We start from the raw sequence: 21,930 nt of genomic DNA, 5'->3' as shown, positions 1-21,930 counted from the left end.
CATACCCCTGGGACCTTGCCCACTCGAGGGCTATACTGTAAACAAGCGTGGGAGACTGTTTTTTTTTTTACCCATTTGCAGTGAATCCATTTAGATTTTTGCTGTAAAAAAGTAAAAACAAAAATGCTTTTTGGCCCTGGCAGGGTCCCTGGGGGACCCCAGCAGCAGGCCTAGGGGGTCAAGGTATTCATACCCTGACTCCTTCTCTTTGTCACTCGACTGAGTCGGAGTCCCAAGGTGGCCAATCAGATCTCTGCACGAGATCTGGAGGGTTTGTGGAGGAGTTGCATCCCTAGATAAACAAATTCGTTTTTTTCTTTAATATCTCCAAAACTACTGAACGGGTTTACACTAAATAACAAAATGCACTCCTTCTGGACCAAGAGCTAACTTTCTGCCAAATTTGGTGTAATTATGTCCAGCGGTTCAGGCTGTAGTCGCGTTCAAAATCCCTATGGGAATTAACATGGAAAACACACTTTTTTTGTCCCCGTCCCCTTTTCTCTGACCCTGCTTCACAGATCACCCCAAAACTTTCTTTGCGCAATAAGTCTGACCGGCACACTTTGTTTTGGAAACTTTCATGAAGATTCGTCAACCGGCACGAAAGTTATAGGCATGTAAAAAAAACTTTTTTCCCATGGAAACTAGGTCCTAACTAGAACTACCTACTGGAGACAAAAAACGTCGCAGAACAAGAGCCGCCTTGGAAACTCTACAACGCAGAAGTGCTGACATTGCACATTCTTGGCTGTGGCGAACAGATCTACCCAAGGTTCTCCCCACTGCTATAAATCCTTGCACCACCTCCGGATGGAGGTGGCAACTGTAATCCACTAAGCATCTTCACCTAAGTTTGTCCACTCTGGAGTTCGGAGATCCTGCCAGGTGTTGAACTACCAGGTAAATTCCCTGCCATTCCAGTTAAGTTCAGGGACGTAAGGCCTCTTGACAGAGGGTCCATGAACCCACCCCGCCCTGTTTTTGCAGAACCACATGGTGGTATGGTTGATCATAAACAGTTGTACTAGCCTCCCTTGAAGGAGGGTAGTAAGGCTTTTAAAGCCAGTCGGATCACTTAGAACTCCAACAGGTTGATGTGGAGTCCAGATTCCGCTGGAGACCAGAGTCCTCTGATCTCCTCCTCTCCCAGTTGCCCCCCCCCCCAGCCCAGCATCTGTCACGTCACTTCTGTAAAATCTGGTTGGGGAAGGGAGACGGATTTGCAGCTGACCCAATCCCGGTTCATTAACCACCATTGCAGATCTTCTGCAGTGCCCTCCGAGATATGGACCATTGTCGGAGAGATTCCCTTGATGCTGCGCCCCCTGGAACTTCAGGTTCCAATGCAGAGCCTGCATATGCCATCTGACATGTGTCACAAACAAGATGCAGGAGGCCATCAGGCCCAGCATCTTCAGAGTTATTCTCACTGAAATACAGGCTAGAGGCTGAAACATCAGTATAACAGCCTGAATATCCTGGACTCGCAGCTTGGGAGGATAATCCCGAAACAGAACTGTGTCCCTAACAGCTCTGCTGAAAGAGAGCATCTGAGAGGGAGTCAGGTGTGACTTCGGCATGTTGATAGTGCACCACAGTGAATGCAAGAGGTCCTCTGTAGCCTGGAGGTGGTATACGACAGCCTGGGGCGAGCCGACCTTCAGTAGCCAGTCGTCGAAATAGGGGAAGAGAGGCACACCTGATCTGTGCAGATGAGCAGGGAACACCCGAGGGGTGCTGGTAAGGATGGTGAGCTGAAAATGCTTGTGGCCTACCGTAAACTGCAGGTAACACTGATGCTCAAGCAGGTCGGGAATAAGAAAATAGACATCCTGCAAGTTCAATGCTACCATCCAGTCTCCTGGGTTCAGGGCAGGGGAGACCTGAGTGAGCATGAGCATCTTGAATTTCTCCTTTTTAAGTAAGATGTACAGGGCTTGGAAATATAGGATGGGACTAAGGTCCTTGTCCTATTTCGGAACCAGACAATAGTGGGAATAGCAACCACAGCCTACTTCTGGCACCGAAAACCTCTCTATGGCTCCCTTGGCCAAGAGACCCATAATGTCCTCCCAGAGCAGAAACAGATGATCCTCCACCATCTGGTCATAAGATGGAGGCATGGAGGGAGGGGTATTTTGAAGAGGAGGGAGTAGACCCTTCAGATGATCTGTAGAACCCACCAATCCAATGTTAAGGACTTCCAGTGTTGGAGGTGATGGCTAAACCTGCCCCCAACTGGATGCCCATGATCTAAAAGGGCAAGATTAGGAAGGTTTGGAGGCTGCAGCAGCCAGGGAAGGTGGTGGCTGGACCAGACCTATGGGTACCCGACTCATGAGGCCTGTGGGAGCCGTGCCCTCTTTCATACTGAGGCTGGGAAGATTATGCGGCTCATGGCTGTGATAAGGTTGGCACGGTTGAAAACCTCTCCTGTGGCCACAAAAGGAACGAAAGGCAGCCTGGGAACGTGGAGCAGCCTGGAGGCCCAAGGAATTGAGCAGGCTTGCGCGGAAAGAAAAGGACTGACGTCAGCACGCTGAGGTAATGCCTATATAGGTGACACAGACGTAACTTCCAGCGCAGATGACTCGGTTGACGCCACGCAGACCCGGCCGATACCTCCTACCAGCGTGAAGGCGTATTGCTCATAAAAAATCTTACAGGTTTAGTCTTGACACCTGGGGAAATACAAAGGTAAGAATCTGCAGCTAGATGTCTCTATCAAATAAATGAATATGGGAAATGTAAAATCCATACTTCACGAAACTATATGAGTTCACAGCTTATGTGCTGACCAACAAAAATATGTATAGCACTCCACTAGAAATCTGGGATACTCAGAAGTCTTCCCCTCTATTCAAAATTCACAAAAGGAGAATAAGACACAAATTTTTATTCATTCGCATTGCTGTTGACCAGACTTCGATAATCCCTTTTCGTTGGAATAGGATTCCCCAAATCCAAGGTCTTTGCCCATGTTCTTGTGGCATGAACCACAAGTAACTTACCTTCGGTAACGATATATCTGTAAGAAACATTAGTTAGTGTTAGATTCCTTACCTTAGAATATCCCCAGGGGTCAAACTGGATCCGGAAAGTTTTAATCAGCAATACCCCTGCGCGTCGGTAGGCGTCGTCTGCGGCTCTGCGTCCATCGTCATGATCAATGGGATGCCGTCGGAGTACTTAGACGCCACCCTCTCGCGCTGACGTCAGATCTGTACATAGCTTTCCGCGCCAGGAACGCAGAGCCATGTAAGAAACAGACACTGGTGCCATGAAACTAGGGTCCTCAAAGGGAGATACCGTAACCCTAGATATCGGTTCGCAAAATGGGGAGGATGGGTGGGGCAGTAAGGAATCTAACCCTAACTAATGTTTCTTACAGATATATTGTTACCGAAGGTAAGTAACTTGTGCATCTGAAAGAAAGACGTTAGTGTTAGATTCCTTACCTTAGAATAGATACCCAGCAATACCAACCCCAGTGGTGGGTCTGCGAAACAAGATCACACCAGGAAGTCATGGAGAACGGAACGGCCGAAAAAGCCATCTATCCGGACTTGGCTGTACAGGCAGTAGTGCTTGGCAAACGTGTGCAGTGAGGCCCACGTAGCTGCCTAACAGATATCCTCCAAGTGGACTCCCCGACCCAGGGCAGTAGTAGCCGCTGTGGCCCGTGTGGAATGGGCGCGCAGCCCCACAGGAGGCTTCTTTTTAGCCAAGAAATAACTGACCGTGATGCACAACACAACCAACCGAGAGATGGTCCGCTTGTGCACCGCCCGTCCCTCCTTAGCGCCCACCCAACCAACAAAGAGCTGATCGTCCACCCGCAACTGTCGTGTGCAGTCTAGGTAAAAGTAGAGCGCACGTATGGGTCCAGGCGGTGGAGCCTTTCTTCCTCTTTCGAGGGATGCAGAGGTGGAAAGAAGGTGGGCAAGGTGATGGACTGCCCGATGTGAAAGGCCGTAACCACCTTGGGCAGGAAAGAAAGACGAGTCCTCAGAACAACTTTGTCCGGATGGACAGAGAGGAATGGAGGCTTAGAAGAAAGAGCCTGGAGCTCACTCACTCTTCTGGCAGAGGTGATGGCAACCAGGAAAGCAGTTTTAAGAGTCAGAAGATGGAGAGGGCAATTATGAAGTGGCTCAAAGGGAGCACACATCAGATAAGTAAGCACCAAGTTCAAGTCCCACTGAGGCATCACAAAAGGAACCGGAGGGAACATGTGTGTGATGCCTTTCAAGAATCTATTTACAAGACGGGACTTGAAAAGAGAAGGCTGATCAGGAAGCTTTAAGAAGGCTGAAATGGCCGAGAGATAGCCTTTGATAGTGCCCAGAGCAGAGCCCTGCTGGGCAAGAGAGAGAAGAAAGAGGAGAACCTCTGAAAGAGGGACAGAAAGAGGATCCACAGCCTTTGCTGTGCACCATGCCACAAATTTGTTCCACCTGCAGGCTTATACCGTTTTTGTGGAGGGACGCTTGGCTGCCAGAATTACATCACAGGCTTCAGGAGGCAAGTCAAATGGCCTCAACTGTTGTCACTCAATCTCAACGCATGTATGTGGAGACTGGACAGGTCGGTGGAGGACTGAACCCTGTTGCTGCGACAGAACTGCAGAGCCCGCATCCACCACCTGGCGTGATGCACCAGCAGGATGCAGGAGACCATCAACCCCAGGAGCCGCAGCGTCATCCTGACCGAGACTCGGGATAAAGGCCGAAAGATCGGAATCAGAGCCTGAATATCCTGCTCGGGAGGATAAACCCGAAACTGCGCCAAGGAAAGAACCGCTCCGATGAAGAGGAGCTTCTGAGAGGGGCACAGGTGTGACTTCGGCATGTTGATGGAGAACCCCAGCGAGTGCAGGAGATCAGCCGTAGTCTGGAGGTGGGAGACGACTGTCTGGGGCGAGACTGCCTTCAACAACCAGTCGTCGAGTTAGGGGAAGACTGGAACCCCTGATCTGCGCAGATGAGCTGCGACCACCGCCATCACTTTCGTGAACACCCGAGGGGCACTGGTAAGGCCGAAGGGGAGCACGGTAAACTGAAAGTGCTCATGGCCTACCGTGAACCGCAGGTAGCGCCGGTGGGCCAGCAAGACGAGGATGTGGAAATATGCGTCCTGCAACTCCAAAGCTACCATCCAGTCTCCAGGGCAGCCAAGACCTGAGCTAAAGTCAGCATCTTGAACTTCTCTTTGCGGAGGAAGCCGTTGACGCTCCGGAGGTCCAAGATAGGGCGCAGGCCCCCTTTGCCCTTCTTGGGAACCAGAAAGTGGTGGGAGTAGCAACCACGTCCTACTTCTGGCCCAGTACCACGCTCGAGGGCCTCCTTGACCAAGAGGGCCGTAAATTCCTCCTGCAGTAGCTGAAGTGATTCCTCGACATGCGGTGGTACTGCGGTGGTACTGCGGTGGCATGGCTGGAGGGGTAGCCTCGAAGGGTAGGGAGTAGCCCCTTCGAACGATTTGCAGCACCCACCTGTCTGAAGTGATGGTACACCAGTGGAGAAGGTGATGGCGAACCCTTGGCCCAACTGGTGTTGAATGGGCCTGAAAGCTCGGACTAGGAAGGCTTTGAGGCAGATGCTGCAGGAGTGGATGTGGACTGACCAGGCCTCTGTCTCCCTGCACCGCCACAGCGGTTACCACGTCCGCGACCGCGTTGAGGTTGGTTCTGCGGCCTGTGGCTGGACGAATGTGTGGGGGGGCCCCTTGGCCACGAAAGGGGTGAAAAGCAGAAGTCTGCTGGTGCTGGCCCGACAGGCCCAAGGAATTGGCCATTGCCCTGGAGTCCCTGAAACGTTCAAGCGCACTGTCTGCTTTGTCGCCAAAAAGGCGACGGCCTTCGAAGGGCATGTCCACGAGCGTGTTCTGGACATCCCCCGAAAAATTGGCGGACCTCAGCCAGGCGTGGCGGCGGATCGCCACCGTCGTGGGAAATCGCTCTGCCCAGCGAGTCAGTGGTAATAAGTCCACATCGGATGGAATACCGTGCAGCATCTTGCCCCTCAGCAAGAGCCTGGGCAAGTCGTGTCCGGGCCTCCTCCGGACACTGAGGCAGCACGTCCGCCACCGTATCCCACAGAGAGTGAATGTAACGGCCCAAAAGGCATGGGGTATTAACAGACCGCAACCCCAGACTGTCTGAGGAGAACAGTTTCTTCCCAAACTGATCTAGCCTTTTGGATTCCCGATCCGTGAATGCGGTCTGGGACGTAGAGGCCTGGATCACCAGGCTCTCGGGAGATTTGGTGCACGGACAGAAAGCAGGGGCCGCTGAACGGTGGCGTCGGGCCACGTTCCGATCCACAGGGGGCACTGTGGAGGGCCTGGACCAAGTGCCCATCAGAATGTGGGAGAGGGCCTCATTGAACGGCAGCATAGGCTCCGAGGAGCTTACTGGCGGTTGAAGCACCTGAGGGAGGAGATTAGTCCTCACGGCCGCAGCAGGGAGCTCAAGAGCCAAGGCCTTGGCTGCCCTACGCAACACCACACTATATGTAGCACCCTCCTCCGTAGCCACGAAGGGAGGAGAGATGAAACCAGTGTCAGGCGATGTGTCAAGATCAATGGCATCCCCCAGCTCATCTGCCCAGTCCTGACTTAAGTGCCACTGTTGTGCCAGAGGGTCCTCAGACCCCTCCCAGTCCTCCCCTTCATCTGTGTCCTGATAAACAGGCATAAAGGATAGAGCCGGGTCGTAGGTGAAGGCCTCATCTATCGACGTCAGAGAAGGCACCGTTCCGGCGTCGGATCCAGATCGGGGCTGGACCAGGGAACGGCGTCGTCAGAGGACGGCGCCGGGAGCGGCACAGTAGGTGTAGGCGTCAGCGGAGGAGGCGCGAGGAGTCGTAAGGTTGACTGGTGTCGACCGGGATCCAGGCCTGGCTCGCGAGGGGTCCTGCGGCACAGGGATCGAAGTCGCCGCCGGGGCCGAAGCCGCCGGCATGCTAGGGCCCCATGTCAGGTCCACGGGGCCCGAAGGCGCATCGGCGGGCCTTGGAGGCGGAAAGAGAATCCTCATAACCACAAGGAAATCTCGAATCTCGCCCGGAGTCGCGTGAAGCCCAGGGACCGGAGGGTGTGAGCCGGACGCGACTCCTGCGGCTCCGGTGGAGCTGCGTGAGTGGTGCCAGAAGAGCGATGTCGCCTCTTCAGCTTCTTCTTCTTCAACTTACCACAAGACTTTGAGCCAGACGAGTGGTGATGGCTCGACGAGCGTCGATGGCTGAGGCCCGCGACCGGTCCCTCGACTGCCTCCTCTACCGGGATCTCGAACGGCGCAGAGCCGCCTGCCGGAGCTCGAGAAGTTTATGGGACGGCTCCCACCTAGCTTTGGAGGTCAAGGCCCGGCAGTCGGGGCATGACTTGTCGTCGAGGTCGGCCCCGAGACAGTAGAGACACCGGCGGTGTGGGTCGGTCACCGACATCAGACGGTGACCGGCGTCGCACGGTTTAAATCCAGGTATCCCTACCGGCACCAGGAGTCGAATTGACTCAAAAAAGTAGTCAAAATAGACCAAAAAGTTAGTAAAAAAGTGACTACGGGTACTAGTGCTTCCCGGATCTGCGCTTGCTGGCGAGGAAAAAAAAAAGAACTGGCGTCAGTGCGCGAGGGCGGTGTCTAAGTACTCAGACAACGTCATCCCGGCGATCACGACGGATGCGGAGCGGCAGACGACGCATACTGATCGGCAGGGGTACAGCTGAGGAAAGTTTCCGGATCCAGTCTGACGCCTGGAGATTTTCTAACATAAGGAATCTAACACTAATGTGTTTCCTTCAGATACACACTATATCTCATTTACTTCTTGATTGCTTATATTTTAAAGAATTAAGCAAATTGATTCTTTGCCCAGATTTTAAAAGGTACATGTAGCTATGGATTATTTAACAGAAGACAGTCTGGTACTGTAGCACACTGCACTTTTTGTGGGGATTCTGGAATTATTAAAGGTGTTTTGAAATGATTATGATCTAGTGTTTAATCTTATGATTTGTGCAAATAGTAGTAACTAGGGCCATTCTTAGAAATTCTTTTTTATCCAATGAAAACCTTGTTTGTCTATGTGTAATTTTATAAATATATTGTTATTTCTATAATATGAATTCTTGGAAATAAGTAAAACTTAACTTGATTACCTATGTAGAGACATTCCAAATTGACAAAGCCTTTTTCGGTCGAAGCCTACCAGACTGAGCAGCTGCCTGGTTGCGGAACTTCTTGGGGACATTCTGAAAGCTTCTCTGGGAATGCATTCCACCTGTTGCTTAATAGTGGCTTTCTAGTTTGCAACTCACTTTGTTTGCTTTCTATTTGCTGGCCTTATTTGTTTAGGCTGTCTAGAATGTTTTTGTCCCTCTGAAGGAACTTAGCCTGTTTACCACACCTCTGGCTCTCTTCTTGTATTATTCTACGAGTGCTTGCTTTCTGTAAACAGGTCTTTAAATGTTGTTCTTATCTTGTTGCATTTGCTGTGCTGAGGTCAAATTTCAGGCTTTGTCTTCTGAGGAAGCTTGGTGTTTACCTTTTTTTCTCTGACTTCAAAGTGAGAGGTTTGATGTGACAATCTTGCTGGATACTGTGGTGGGAAAGGAAAGGTTTTTTTCAAGCACACAACAAAATATAAATATGGTAAATAAAATGGGCAAATATTTCAGAATATATCAGAATTAGGAAAATAAATAATGAGGAACTTTTTTTTATTCTATAGTGTTGTGGAAACAAATATTTTAATACGGTCAAAAGAAATCAATACACTAAGTGACACCATTTCCACACATTTGTCATTTGTGTGCATTATAGTTTTATCAGCCATGTTGTATGTTCAAATGTAACTGTCATTTTAAAAGAAAATGTGTTGACTGTAATGGCAGTGCACTGCCACACCACCCCACTCTATGCCACTACACACCACCCACTTCTACACCACTTGACTACACTCAACACCACTTAACTCTATAACAACTTATTTCACTCTATGCTATGCAACTCCACAACTCTTTACTCCACTCCATGCTACCTCACTATACACTCCTCCACTCTAGGCTACTCCACGTTAATCCACTCTGAGCTATGCCACTCTACAACAATTTACTCTACGCTATGAGACTTCACAACACTTTACTTCACACTAAGCTACTCTATGCCCCTCAACTCCATGACGCTCTTCGCCCTCCTCTCTATGCCACTCCATTCTACGCAATTCCCTCTACGCCTTTACTACATTCTATGACACTCCACTCTATGACACTATGCCACTCCACTCTACTGTACAACACTCTATCCGCCTCCACTCAAGGCCACTCCACGACACTCAACTCCCTCTACATCAATTTACTCCATTCTATGACACACTCCTCCACTGTAAGCCACTCTATGCCCCTCTACTCTGTGAGCTCCACTCCACTCTTCGTCACTCCACACCACTCTCCTCTACACCACTAACTTTTAGCCATGTTTTATACCAGCATTGCTGCTGTTCAGCTTTGTCAATGCTTTTTTACGTTAATGCTCCCCTGTTTGATGCACTGTTGTGATCATGGCTAGTAATCGTGATTGGTATAGCTACTAATGTAATTTTGTCTGATGTAGTCACTATTACAGCAATAATACTTTTCGTAGCTCTAGATGATTTTGATTGATCATAAGACACTCTTGTTATAGAAAAGGTTGGAGGCCCCTAACAGAGTGCATTTCTGACTACCCGGGCTTGGGTAGCAGAAGTAGCAAACCTTGATAATAATTAAATATTTTCGGTCCGTTATAAGTAGTTTCTGCAGCAGATTGGACTGCAAATGAAATTGTTTCCAAACCTGTAGCGTCGTCATTTTATGGATAGGTTTAGATACACTAATGTACAGGCAACAGTACACAACTCAACAAAGTGTTTGTTGTACTAGATGGTAACCCCCGGGCAGAGACCTCCACTCCTCCCGCGGAGTGTTGGGGAGATTTGCCTCTTCCGCGTTCCGCGAAGAAGGCAACCTCTGCACACCCCTCAGCAGAGCGGAGTTGGCCAGCCCCCGCCGCCACCACCTCTATATTATCAATTAAATCTACATTACCTACTAGTAAATTTATAACACTTAACTGGTATGTGGCGTCCCTGGGTTGCCCTCTTTCTCTTCCTCGCAGTATCAATAATCCTTGAGAAAACTGTGCATGCGCGTGCGCCCTCGCATGTGCATTTCTTGCAAAAAATGCGCAGGCATGCACGAAAGCGCAGCCCGGGAACGCCGTATGCCAGGTAAGTGGTTTAAATTTACTAGTACGTAATGTAATTTAATTGATAATATAGGGGGTAGAGGCAGGTGGCGTGGCGTAGCAGAGTTCCAAGGAGTTTGTCTGCAACTCCGTGGACTTCCAAGTTTTAAGATTGCCCAGGAGTAACGTGAACCCTCCCAAACCCCACCACACCCCTTGCGTTAGGAGCTACAGCGTGGGTGAAGTTCATGATGGGCCTCTTCTGTCTGCAACTGGTTGAGTGGGTGGATGGATGGGTGAAGGATAGGTGGCTAAGTGAAAGGGGAATGGAGAGAGAACGGGAGGATGGATGGGTGGATGAATAAGAAATGTGTTACTTACCTGTAACAGAAGTTATCCAGTATTGGTATCTTTCATAGATTCACATGCCTGAATCATTCCCCGTCGTCGGGGTGGGAGTCCCCGGTAAATAATAATAGTAATGTCACATAGACATATACTTAGTACTAGGCCAGAGGCCTTACATTAGTAGCCTATCTAGGTCCTTATGTAAAAAGGACCAAACTTTGGCCAGGAGCCAATCAGCTACTATCACCCTCCTCACCTTCCTGGAAGGAGCCCTAGTCCCTCAGATTTTCGTAAGCACAGTGCTAAGTAGTACCTACTGAGAGGGTAAAGGTGAGCCCTTCCAGGGGAGGCGGGTGGGTTGCATGTGAATCTATGAAAGATACCAATATTGGATAACTGCTGTTACAGGTAAGTAACGCATTTCTTATCCAGTATTATGGGTATCTTTCATAGATTCACATGCCTGAATCAGAATAGCAAGCAATAATGAGCACATTTCGTCTAATGCATCCGTCAAGACATAATAATCTTATCATAAGCTGTTACACAGTTTACATGATACTGACAACCTGATAAGAAATGTGCGATAAATTACCTGGAAGGTGGGATAATAGGAAGAAGGCTCACCACTAATGAAATAGATGACGTAGGACCGCCTGTCCCACTGCTGCATCCTTCATAAGTTCAGAGTCCAAGCAGTAGTGCTTGGTGAACGTATGTGGTGTCTTCCATGTTGCCGCTCTGCAGATGTCGACAATGGGTACCCCAGCAAAGAGCGCCATGGAGGTGGATACCGCTCTAGTGGAGTGTGCTTGAACCTTTGAAGGCAGAGGAAGGCCCGCCTAAATTGCTCTGTCCTGTGTAAGTAGAATTTGAGACATCGTTTGAGGTCCAATGAGTGTAGAGATCTTTCAGCCGCAGATGATGGATTCGGGAAGAAAGATCTTAGGACAATAGGTTCGTTGAGATGGAAAGAGGACGGAACCTTCGGTATAAACTTAGGGTTAGTCCATAGAATGACCCTGTCGTTCTTGAACTGGATGAAGGGGTCTTGCACAGAAAAAGCCTGCAGTTCACTAACTCTCCTTGCTGACGTGAGCGCCAGTAATAGAGCTGTTTTCCATGACAAATATTTTAGATCTGCTCTGTGGATTGGCTCAAACAAGTGTTTTATTAGTTGAGCTAGTACCACATTTAGTTGCCATGTAGGTGGAGACGCTCTAACTGGAGGGAAAGTTCTGAATAATCCCTTCAGAAACTGCTTGACTAGTCTGTTGGTCCATAGAGAAGCTCCACACGATGATCGTCAACCTGGATATGGCCGCCAGGTGGACTTTTATGGAAGCGTGTGCCAGCCCTGAATTGGCTAGGTGGAGCAAGTAGGGCAGAATTTGTGCTGGAGTAGAAGTGAACTGATGTAATTTCTAAGCTCTACATCACAAACAGAACCTTTTCCACTTGAGGGAATACGTCTTATTAGTACTTTCAGCCCGGGCCCGGGCTAAGACGACCCTGCATTCCTGCGGAATATCTAAATCCTGGAACTCTCTGAACTCAGGAGCCAAGCCGATAATTTTAGAGATGTTGGATCCGGATGCTGGACTTGTCCCTGGTTCATTGTGAGGAGATGTGGGCATGTCCTGAATAGAATTGGAGGTTCCAGCGATAGAAGGTGTAGTTCTGTATACCAGTGCTGGCGCGGCCACGCTGGGGCTATCAGGATCATGGTACAACTCTCTGCTTTCAGTTTCCGGAGAACCCTGGGGATCAGGGGAAACGGTGGAAAAGCGTAAGCAAAGACGTTGCACCATGTCATCGAAAAGGCATTCCCTAGGGACCTTTTCTGGGGAAGCCAGCTTGCGTAATGTTGGCATTTCGCGTTCACTTCCGTCGCAAAGAGATCCAGGTGAGGCTTGCCCCAACGAGAGAACACTGAGTCGAGCGTCTTCTGGTCGAGCTCCCACACGTGGCAAATGGAGTGCTGCCTGCTTAGCGAGTTGTCTACTCCTGGGACATACTCTGCCCGCAGAGAAATGTTGTGTTGTAGCAGCCAGATCCAAATTTGCTGAGATTCTCGAGACAACGTCCTGGATCGAGTACCCCCCTGTTTGTTCAGGTAGTGCATTGTGGTGGTGTTGTCCGTCCTCACAAGCACTGGGAAGTTCCTGATTCGGGGTAGGAATGCTCGAAGTGCCAAGCGCACTGCTCGTAACTCTAGCAGATTGATGTGGAGTGTTTTTCTGCCACTCACCACTGACCATGTACTTGCAGTTCTTGAAGGAACGCCCCCCATCCTTCCAGTGAAGCGTCTGTGGTTATCACATGAGGAGAGACTGGGAGTAGAAAAGGGAGGCCCTTGTTCAAGTTGTCGCCCAGAAGCCACCATCTCAGAGCTTTCTTCATGACCTGAGTGATCTTGATCCAGTCGTCGAAGGATCCTGTACTTTGGATCCACTGATTTGTTAAGGCTTCCTGTAGAGGCCGCATGTGGAGGCGACAGTGAGGAATGAGAAAAATGTTGGAAGACATCATTCCTAGCAACGACTTGAAAAGTCGAACCTTGACTCTCTTTTTGGTCTGAATGTGGACGGCCAGGGTTTTCAGCTTGACCTGACGTTCTCTGGAAGGGAAGGCTTTCTCCTGTTGTGTATCCAACGTTGCTCCCAGGAAATTGAGACGTTGTGACGGTTGTAGAGTTGACTTTTCCTGGTTGAGTGTTAGGCCCAGGTTCTCGAAGAGATGAAGGCAGGCCGTTGAGGACCTGGCTACGCCTGTCCGAGTAGGAGCTTTGACGAGCCAGTCGTCTAGGTAGGGAAAGACTTGGTGATGATGCTGGTGAAGGTATGCCGCTACTGGAGACAGACACTTTGTGAAGATGCGTGGAGCTGACTTCAGGCCGAATGGTAATACTCTGAACTGGTAGTGTCTGCCTGCCACTGCAAACCTCAGGAATTGTCGATGACTTTTGTGAATGAGGATATGAAAATAGGCATCCTGGAGGTCTAGGAATACCATATAGTCTTTTGAATTGAGTAGGTGTAATACCTCCTGGAGGGTAACCATACGGAAGGACTGCTTCTTGAGGTATTTGTTTAGGTTTCTTAGATCCAGTATTGGTCTCCACTGCTTCTTCTCCTTTTTTCTGATCAGGAAGAATCGGGAATAGAATCCTCTCCCCTTCTGACCTCGAGGAACTCTTTCCACTGCTCTTTTCTGGAGCATTAGAGAGAGCTCCTGTTGAAGTAGGTTTAGATTCTTGTGCTGCATAGGACATGGTGGGTTCGGAGGAGGATGCTCCACAAACTCCAAAGTGTGTCCGAAGCGAACTAACTGCAAAACCCAACAATCTGTTGTAATTTGCTTCCAATTGTGAAGGAAGTTGGTAATTTTCGCTCCAACTACGAATTGTGGAGAAGAGGTGGAGGCCTGCTGGAGAAAGCAGTCATTGGCGTCTGTAATTGTCTTTCTTTCCTCCTTTCCCTCGAAAGGACGACTTGTTGTATGAGGATCGTCCTTGCTGTTGCCTCTGCTGATATTGAGGCTTGTACTGCTGGGAAGAGTTATAAGAGGACTTGTAACCTTGATAGCTGCCACAATTTTGTTGCCCTCTACCTCTGAATCCTCGAAAGAAATTATTTTTGTATTGCAGGGTGCCTAGGGCTTTCGCCGTGTCGGTATCCTTCTTAATACCTTGCAGCATGTCATCGATATGCTCACCGAAGAGCAGTTCTCCATCAAATGGCATGTCTAGAACTTTGGCTTGCACTTCAGGCCGGAATGCGGTGGCTTTAAGCCAGCCCTGGCATCTCAAAGCCGCTGCTCTTGCCAATTGACGAAAGCCTGTGGAAGCGATATCCAAGGCCACATCGATCATCTCTGAGGCAGAGCGTTCGCCCTCCAGCAAAATCTTCTTAACCTCTTCTTTCTGGTCTTCTGGGATCGCTCCTAGATATGGGGCTATATCTGCCCATATCTGTCGATTGTAGCGACCTAATAATGCCAGAGAATTTGCAGCCCTGACTGATAGGGCGGACATGGAGGAAAATCTCTTGCCAATGGCATCAAGTTTTCTCCCCTCTTTATCAGGAGGCGCTGTTATTGCCGCTGACGGGTTGCTGGACTTCTGCTGAGCGGCCTGTGATATAACCGAGTCAGGTTTAGTTTGGCCAGTTAAACATGCGGGTGCAGTGTCTGGGGCTTTGTACTTCCTTTCAAGTCTAGCCGGCACTGGAATGAGAGAGGAAGGATTTTTCATTATTTTAAGTCCTTGCTCCCATATATGATCGATTACTGGAATGGAGCAAGCAGATCTCTTGAAGGGTTCCTTAAAATCATGAAGGAAACAGTCCTGTGTTTCCGATGCTATTTGGATGTTGAACCTTGCAGCCGCTCTCCCTACGATATTATGGAATCCCCCTAAATCTTCAGGGGGTGAATCGTCCTGTACTTGGTCTAGTGATGCTGAATCCACGTTGGCGTTATCCTCAGAATCATCATCATCATCATGTATTTCACCTTCCTCCTCTTGTGCTTCGTCACCTCTCATTTCTTCTTCATATTCATCCTCATCCGAAGAAATTTGAGGAGGTAATCTCTCTTGTTTCTGACGCACAACCAGCGGAGGTGGCCGCTGTTGATGTTGAGGAGTTGGCGCTTCCTGTTGTGCCTGTACTCCTGATGTAGGAGAAGGTAATGGGAATCTTTGTTTATAGTCCGCAATTAGAAACTGGAGGTCAGAGACAATTGACGCTGGAAGGCACACCATAGGCTGGACAGTGGTATGCTGTTGAACTTCCTCTTGAATTGTAACCTCCTCTAACTCTTCACAGTCCGAACTCTCATGAACTTTTATGTTAAGATGAGATGGACTGGACGCTATGGGAAACATGGTCTCCATCTCAGGATCTTCAGATTCTAGAAACTGCGTTGGCAGCAGCTGTTGGACCTTGCTAGGTGAGGTCATCTCTGGTGTCACCCGGCATGATGACATTTTAAAATGTGTATATGTATATTTCAATGAGGGAGAGCCCTTAGATTGTAGATCCGTTGACGCGGTGTCCGTCGACGGTGGAGCGTCTACGAATTTGGAAGATTTATCAGGCATTTTCAACGTCGACTGTATCGTCGTCATTGATGTTCTCGTAGACGACGACGTCGTCGACGACGACAATGATTTCTTCGTCGACGGCGGCGTCGACACTGTAGTCGACGACGATGGCTTCGTCGACGGGCCCGTCGTCGACGGGCTCGTCGACGGTGGTGTCGACGACGATGGCTTCGTCGACGGTGTCCTCGTCTACGGTGGTGTCGACGACGATGGCTTCGTCGACGGTGTCCTCGTCGACGAGGTAGTCTTCGTCGACGATGTAGTCTTCGTCGACGGTGGGGTCGTCGTCGACGATGGGATCTTCGTCGACGCTGAAGTCCTCGTCGACGATGGGATTTTCGTCAACGCTGAAAGCTTCGCCTTCGTCGACGATGAAGCCGACGTCGACGGGAGCGTCGAAAGATGCGTCGTCGACAGTTTTGTGACAGGAATGATAGAAGGTATTGACCTACCCATCGTCGACGATATTGTAGAATTCGACGCCATGGAGAAAGTAGACGCCGTGGATGTCGAAATGGAGACTGTCGACAACGTCACAGGCAGGCCAGAAGACACCATAGCAGGCTTCTTGAAGTCTGTCATCTGAAGAGAAGGTTTCTGAGGCTTGAAATTATGTTGTTGACCTTAGGATGACCCTCCATGGACTTTGGCTTCTTGTGAGGAGGCGCAGCAGACTGACCTGGGGATGTCTGTTGAGGCCTTTTAGGAGAGGATTGGAAACTCCTGAAGGAACACTCGCTCTCACCTGAAGAGACTGCTTGATCTTTGTCCTTTAGTCTCTGAAGCCACAGAAGCAGGCGCCCTTCCCTGTCCTTCAATGTTTTGACCGGGAGAGTGCGACAAATCTTACATTCCTTGGCAGAATGCTGAGGATAGAGGCAATACAAGCAGTCTTCATGCTTGTCCTCTATATGTAACCTCATTTTGCTACAAGAGGCACAGGGTCTAAAGAGCCCTTTTTTAGAAGTAGTAGACATAATAAATACCAATACTCCTTCCAAAGCTGAAACTTGAAGAGAAAATAGGATAAATCCAAAGATATGGGAAAAAACCTGAGCAGAGCTCAGTGGAGACTCCCTTAGTACGACGTGCAGTAGAAAATCTGAGGGACTATGGCTCCTTCCAGGAAGGTGAGGAGAGTGATAGTAGCTGATTGGCTCCTGGCCAAAGTTTGGTCCTTTTTACATAAGGACCTAGATAGGCTACTAATGTAAGGCCTCTGGCCTAGTACTAAGTATATGTCTATGTTACATTACTATTATTATTTACCGGGGACTCCCACCCCGACGACAGGGAATGATTCAGGCATGTGAATCTATGAAAAATACCCATAATACTGGATAATAGCATGGATTAATGATTGCCAGAATGGATGGGCGAATGGGTGCATGGATGAGTGAGTAGTAGAATGTAAAGCTGCATCAGTGAAAGAATGCATACATGAGGGAAAGGGAGGGTGTAGAGCTGGAAGAAGGGATGGATGGATGAGTGACGGTGGATGGATGAGTTAAAGGATGGCTGGATGGGTAAAAGGGTAAATGATTGGATGGGTGAGTGAATGGATTAATGGGTGGAAGAGTGGATGAAGGGATGGATGAGTGAAATGATGGTTGGAAGGATAGATGATATAAAGGTTTGCAAACGGTTGAAAAGGTTTGGATATGGATGGGCACATGGATGGAAGAACAGAATGAATGGTGAAAAACTGAATGGTGGATCAAAGCATTAATAGATGATATTTTGAGTGACACCCAACTGATACTTGAATGTTACACTAGTAATTGTAAATGTTTTGTTTTAGGTGTAAGATTTTAGGGAGAGATTCAAGAGCCATGAGCTGTGCTTGAGATGTATATTCTGTTTGTAGCAATAGGCAAGGCATCAAAACTAAACTATGTAATAGTGCATTGACAGTGCATTCTTTAAGAAAGCTGCAGGGAAAAGAACGTTTGTGACTTCCGTCAGCTAGTGCAACTCTCTGCGAAGCCCCCATAAGCAAAGTCAGATTCCATATTTTAAGTTCCACTTGCTGAAACACCCATAATGCGTTCCCTATAGTAGGCATCAACGCAATCCTCCCTTTAGTTCACCTATGCATGCCGCTGTACATCTCACAATGGCACTCAGATATGAGATGCCAGCAACAAAGTCTAACCGAGCATATCTTCCCGACCACTTCTCTCACCAAACATACCCGCTCAGGACCATGAGTTGTAAACAAAATATCAGACTGGACAACCCAGTGCAGTAACCATATAAATAGATTATTATCATATGAAATACCACACAAAGACCTGCACAATTGCTCAAAGCTACGCGCATACCCAAAAAAAAGTGAAGTGCACAATTGTCTCAACCTACTTTGACTTTTACGTAATTGGTTGTCTATTTACTTTCTTTTATACGATCGCGCAACTTCCTCTGATGTGTCTGTAGAAGGTACCTTTTGTTCCTAAGTTTTGTCCTGAATTTTGAACTTGTGTCCTAAATTTTGACCCTCTGTCCTGAATTTTTACACTTACCGTCCTGAATGTGCACACATACCAGTTGGTCACCCTAGAAGAGACGGTGCAACAATGACACGTTTGCAAAACGTATAGAAAGACTGTCATACTGCAGCTCTTTATCTTTTAAAGACCATAATCCCTCAATGTCCCTTCACTGCCAGCAGAGGTTTTATGAAGAAGATAAGAAGAGAAGGCAGGCCCCGCCCTCTTCAAAGCAGCGCATACATCTTTCCCATGGCTCTAGCCCGCGTGCGCATGCGCAGTGAGCTGAGCGCCACATGGCGGCCAGCGGCGCGTTGGTCTAACGACGTCACTTCAAATGCAAGCAACCGACCGCAAGGTACACGATGTAGGCGCGGCCCCCCAGTTCCCATGCATATTAAACAGTCGCACCTCCACTTTCTCAGTTCACAATATGATTAATGCGGCCTATCCGAGACCAGATGGTGCGGAACCAGAACCATCAATCAAAATGAAAAGACCACTGAGTGCAATCCACAGCGCTGTGCTTACAAATGGAAATTCTGCTCACAGACCCTAACCGGAAACGTGTCGAGAACGCCATAAAGAGAGCGACGGGATCCCCAGAGGAATCCGGAGTTCAGGGGCTCACGCGTCCTCAAAAAGGATGCACGGGAGGGGTGCGTGAAATAGCTCACAGCAAGCCAAACACGCCGTGTACCTCTGGACACAAAATGTGAGGCGGGCTCTCTAATCATTTTAATAACGTTTGCACCGAAGACAGTATCTGTCAAGCTGTCCGTTTTTCATCTGATTTAATGTGCGGGACTCCAGGCCATTAACGAAGCAGCTGCCACTGCCGGCGTGACACGTGCACTGGCACCTAAAGCCTTCGCCCGCACTGCCTTGACAAATCACCCCAAAATTATACAGCGCTTCGCCCGGGTTCAGAGGTTGCTATGGAAACTCAAGTGTTTTTGTGACTACTTCTCCCAAGTCCATCCAATATTTATGACCGTGTTCAAGGAGGTTTGGTGTAGAGAACCTGGCTGCTGATTGCCAACACGTTGAAATGAAAGGTAACCCCAGAAACAGGAGAAATTACACTTGTTTGGAAGGCTCTACTTCCTGAGCAGGCAATGGGCATCTCGACTAACTCCAACGCCATCAGCAGGCTTCCGACAACCCTAAACATCCCAGGTTTTTGGCATGGACGTGGTGGTCACAACCCATATCCCAGCAGCAGAAACCACAAACCTCCTTTCCACTGAGGCACAGCAGAGGTTTGTTTGTTTTCACTCGAGTCCATCAGTGCAAAAACAGGCCAGTGCGTCCCACCTAGTGGGTAGCACGCCTGCCTTCGCATGGTTAGAATATATTGGCTGAGCAATAAAACTGTCTGCTAGGTGTTACACAATTGGATTGAATTGTGTTGGCATGCATTACTTTTATATCGAATCTGAACACTTTATCACTGGCCTTTTACTAAGATTGTGCTAAGTTTTAAAGTAGCATTTGCGCTGCATTGTATGATTGCATGTACTTGGTGTACAATAAACTTCTTGGGAGTTGTGGATGGCAGTGAATCCCGCTTCGTGTTTGTTTCTTTCTTGCATAAGGTGGTGGATTGTTGATTAAAGACATTGTGTTAAGTATCACTTTACCTAGATGGCCTTATCATCCAGTTATTCATCAACAGCTTTGGGCTGTTGCGCCCACCTGGAGATGTTCAGGCTACACAAAACTGATGACCTCTCCTATGTTAATGCTACCAATCCACATAGAATATACATTCTGCATAGAAATAGCAAGGCTGCTTACCATTTTTGGGGGATTGAGATCTATAGTTGCCCAAGCTAGGATGCTGAAACGTCCTTTAATAATAATTCTCACTCAGCTGTCTGGAAAGAGGTCAAGCTCAGTCACCCCATGTAAACTGTGGCTGCCTATACCGCAGCTTGGTGGCTGAAGGCAGGAATCAACACAATCACCCCGACATCAGCTGCAGTGGGTTTTGCCACAGGACTTTGGGCCAGGTAGAGTTTCCAGGGATCCCACCTGCTGCTTAAATATTGTGACTACTGGGAAGACAGCGGCTTGATTAACTGCTACCGAGTGATAGCCTTTGATGCCGAAGTACACCAAGTTCAATACCGTCATCAGCTGGTGGTCGATGCTTGTAAATATGTGAAACGCGCTTAGGGATTTCAAAGGAGCACCCACTGGTGTACCATGTCCATTTGGTTACTTGTAAAATTACAATTGCATAAACAATGGCATCAATTTGCTTGCGCCTCGATGAAAAGGCTTGAAAAGTAGCCAACTCGCTCTCCAATCTAAGGGAGTCCTTCCATTCTTCCACCTTGTAAGTGAGAAGGTAGGGTAAACGTGCATGATCACTGTCTATAGTCAACAGGAAAGTGGAAAATTGCCCAAAATGCTAATGTGCACAAACAAACAAAATCCCTAAAACCATGACGATAGAGATGTAGGCTCCATAAGTGTACACTGTTTCTTACTCATGACCACATGGTGAGAATGATGAGATGATTCTTTGTCATGTTGAGATAATTAGGCTCAAACTTAGACAGTATCCAGCACCACATCCCGATCACCGTATTACTCAGACATAAAGAAAGTTCAACAACCTTGACAGACTGATGCCTCCCACCCACAGATTTTCAAGTTACTGACACTTTACCTCATTATCTCACACCTCAGTGTTGGTGGGCACCGCACTCCAAATCTCGGTTTCAGACCTCTGAAATGGACAGTCCCAACTTCGTTGCTGTGCAAAACTCTGAAAATGCCGTAGGCATTAGAAAACAAACTCGCAGTCCCGTCCTGCAGTTCATGCACACAGGGCATGTGGGTGCAGGTTGGAATCAAGCGTCAGCTGTGGCTCGAACAAGTCCAACACATGGATCCAAGGCAGCCAAGACCTTTAGAAAATGTCTTCTGCAGATTCAAAAAATCCTCCTCTGCCTATCCATTATTGGTCTGTCATTTAACACCAATGATCACACCATTATAACCCAGGTGAAACCTTGTCTAGAAACTCAATCACTCACTAACAGAATTTGGACTAGCACAAAACAGAAGAAGCTCTAAAATATTGTAATTCCTGTACTAGAATAATGAGAATATTTTGTGCAGTATACTTTATTCTTATGCACTGACTGATTCATGAACTTTCAGCGGGATAAAGGGGTTAGCAAGGAATGTTGGCAAACTCAGATTGACTGTGTCAGAGGAGATAGAGTCTACCCTATAGAATCCACTTTTTAATCGCAGATTGTCAGTACTGCCCAAAGTCAAATGGCACAAGATGTGTCAGAGAGCCAAATCGACATAAGCAATGTTTCCTGGGCTTGACATCTATCGGAGATCAATAGAGGCAGAAAATAACCATCCAGGGAGCAGACCACGTAAAGCAAACAGGCCTGAGAGCGTTGAAATTCAGTGAATGTATCATCTACAGATTTATCTATGTTACATAACGTTGAGAACTAAAAACAAAATCACGAATCAATAGGAAGTCTGTATTTCCAATACGCTAGATATGGATGTGATTTACTCAAGTAGGACTCCTGGCTTGCTCTTATAATGTAGGCGTAAGCAGGCAGTACTATAGGAGTATATAAAAGCCTATCCGCAGCAAAATATTAGTAAAATGCCCACCCTACTAAAAATGTAATGTGGCAATTAACATTTATAAATGTGAGCACACTTCTCGGTCTATGTTTAATTCAGTACTTTTTTTTTTTATAACATAAGAAAGC

General features: G+C 48.1%; 1 protein-coding gene across 1 annotated transcript in view; it reads right to left on the bottom strand.

Moving 5' to 3' along the window:
* CDKAL1 (CDKAL1 threonylcarbamoyladenosine tRNA methylthiotransferase) overlaps positions 1 to 21,930 on the bottom strand; it is a 2,392,744-nt gene that overhangs the window by 374,209 nt on the left and 1,996,605 nt on the right. The window lies entirely within an intron of this gene.

This window comes from Lissotriton vulgaris, chromosome 4_1 (genome assembly GCF_964263255.1).
Source record: "Lissotriton vulgaris chromosome 4_1, aLisVul1.2, whole genome shotgun sequence".
NCBI lineage: Eukaryota > Metazoa > Chordata > Amphibia > Caudata > Salamandridae > Lissotriton > Lissotriton vulgaris.
The sequence above is the reverse complement of the archived record's forward strand: the minus strand, read 5'-3'. Positions and strand labels throughout refer to the sequence as shown.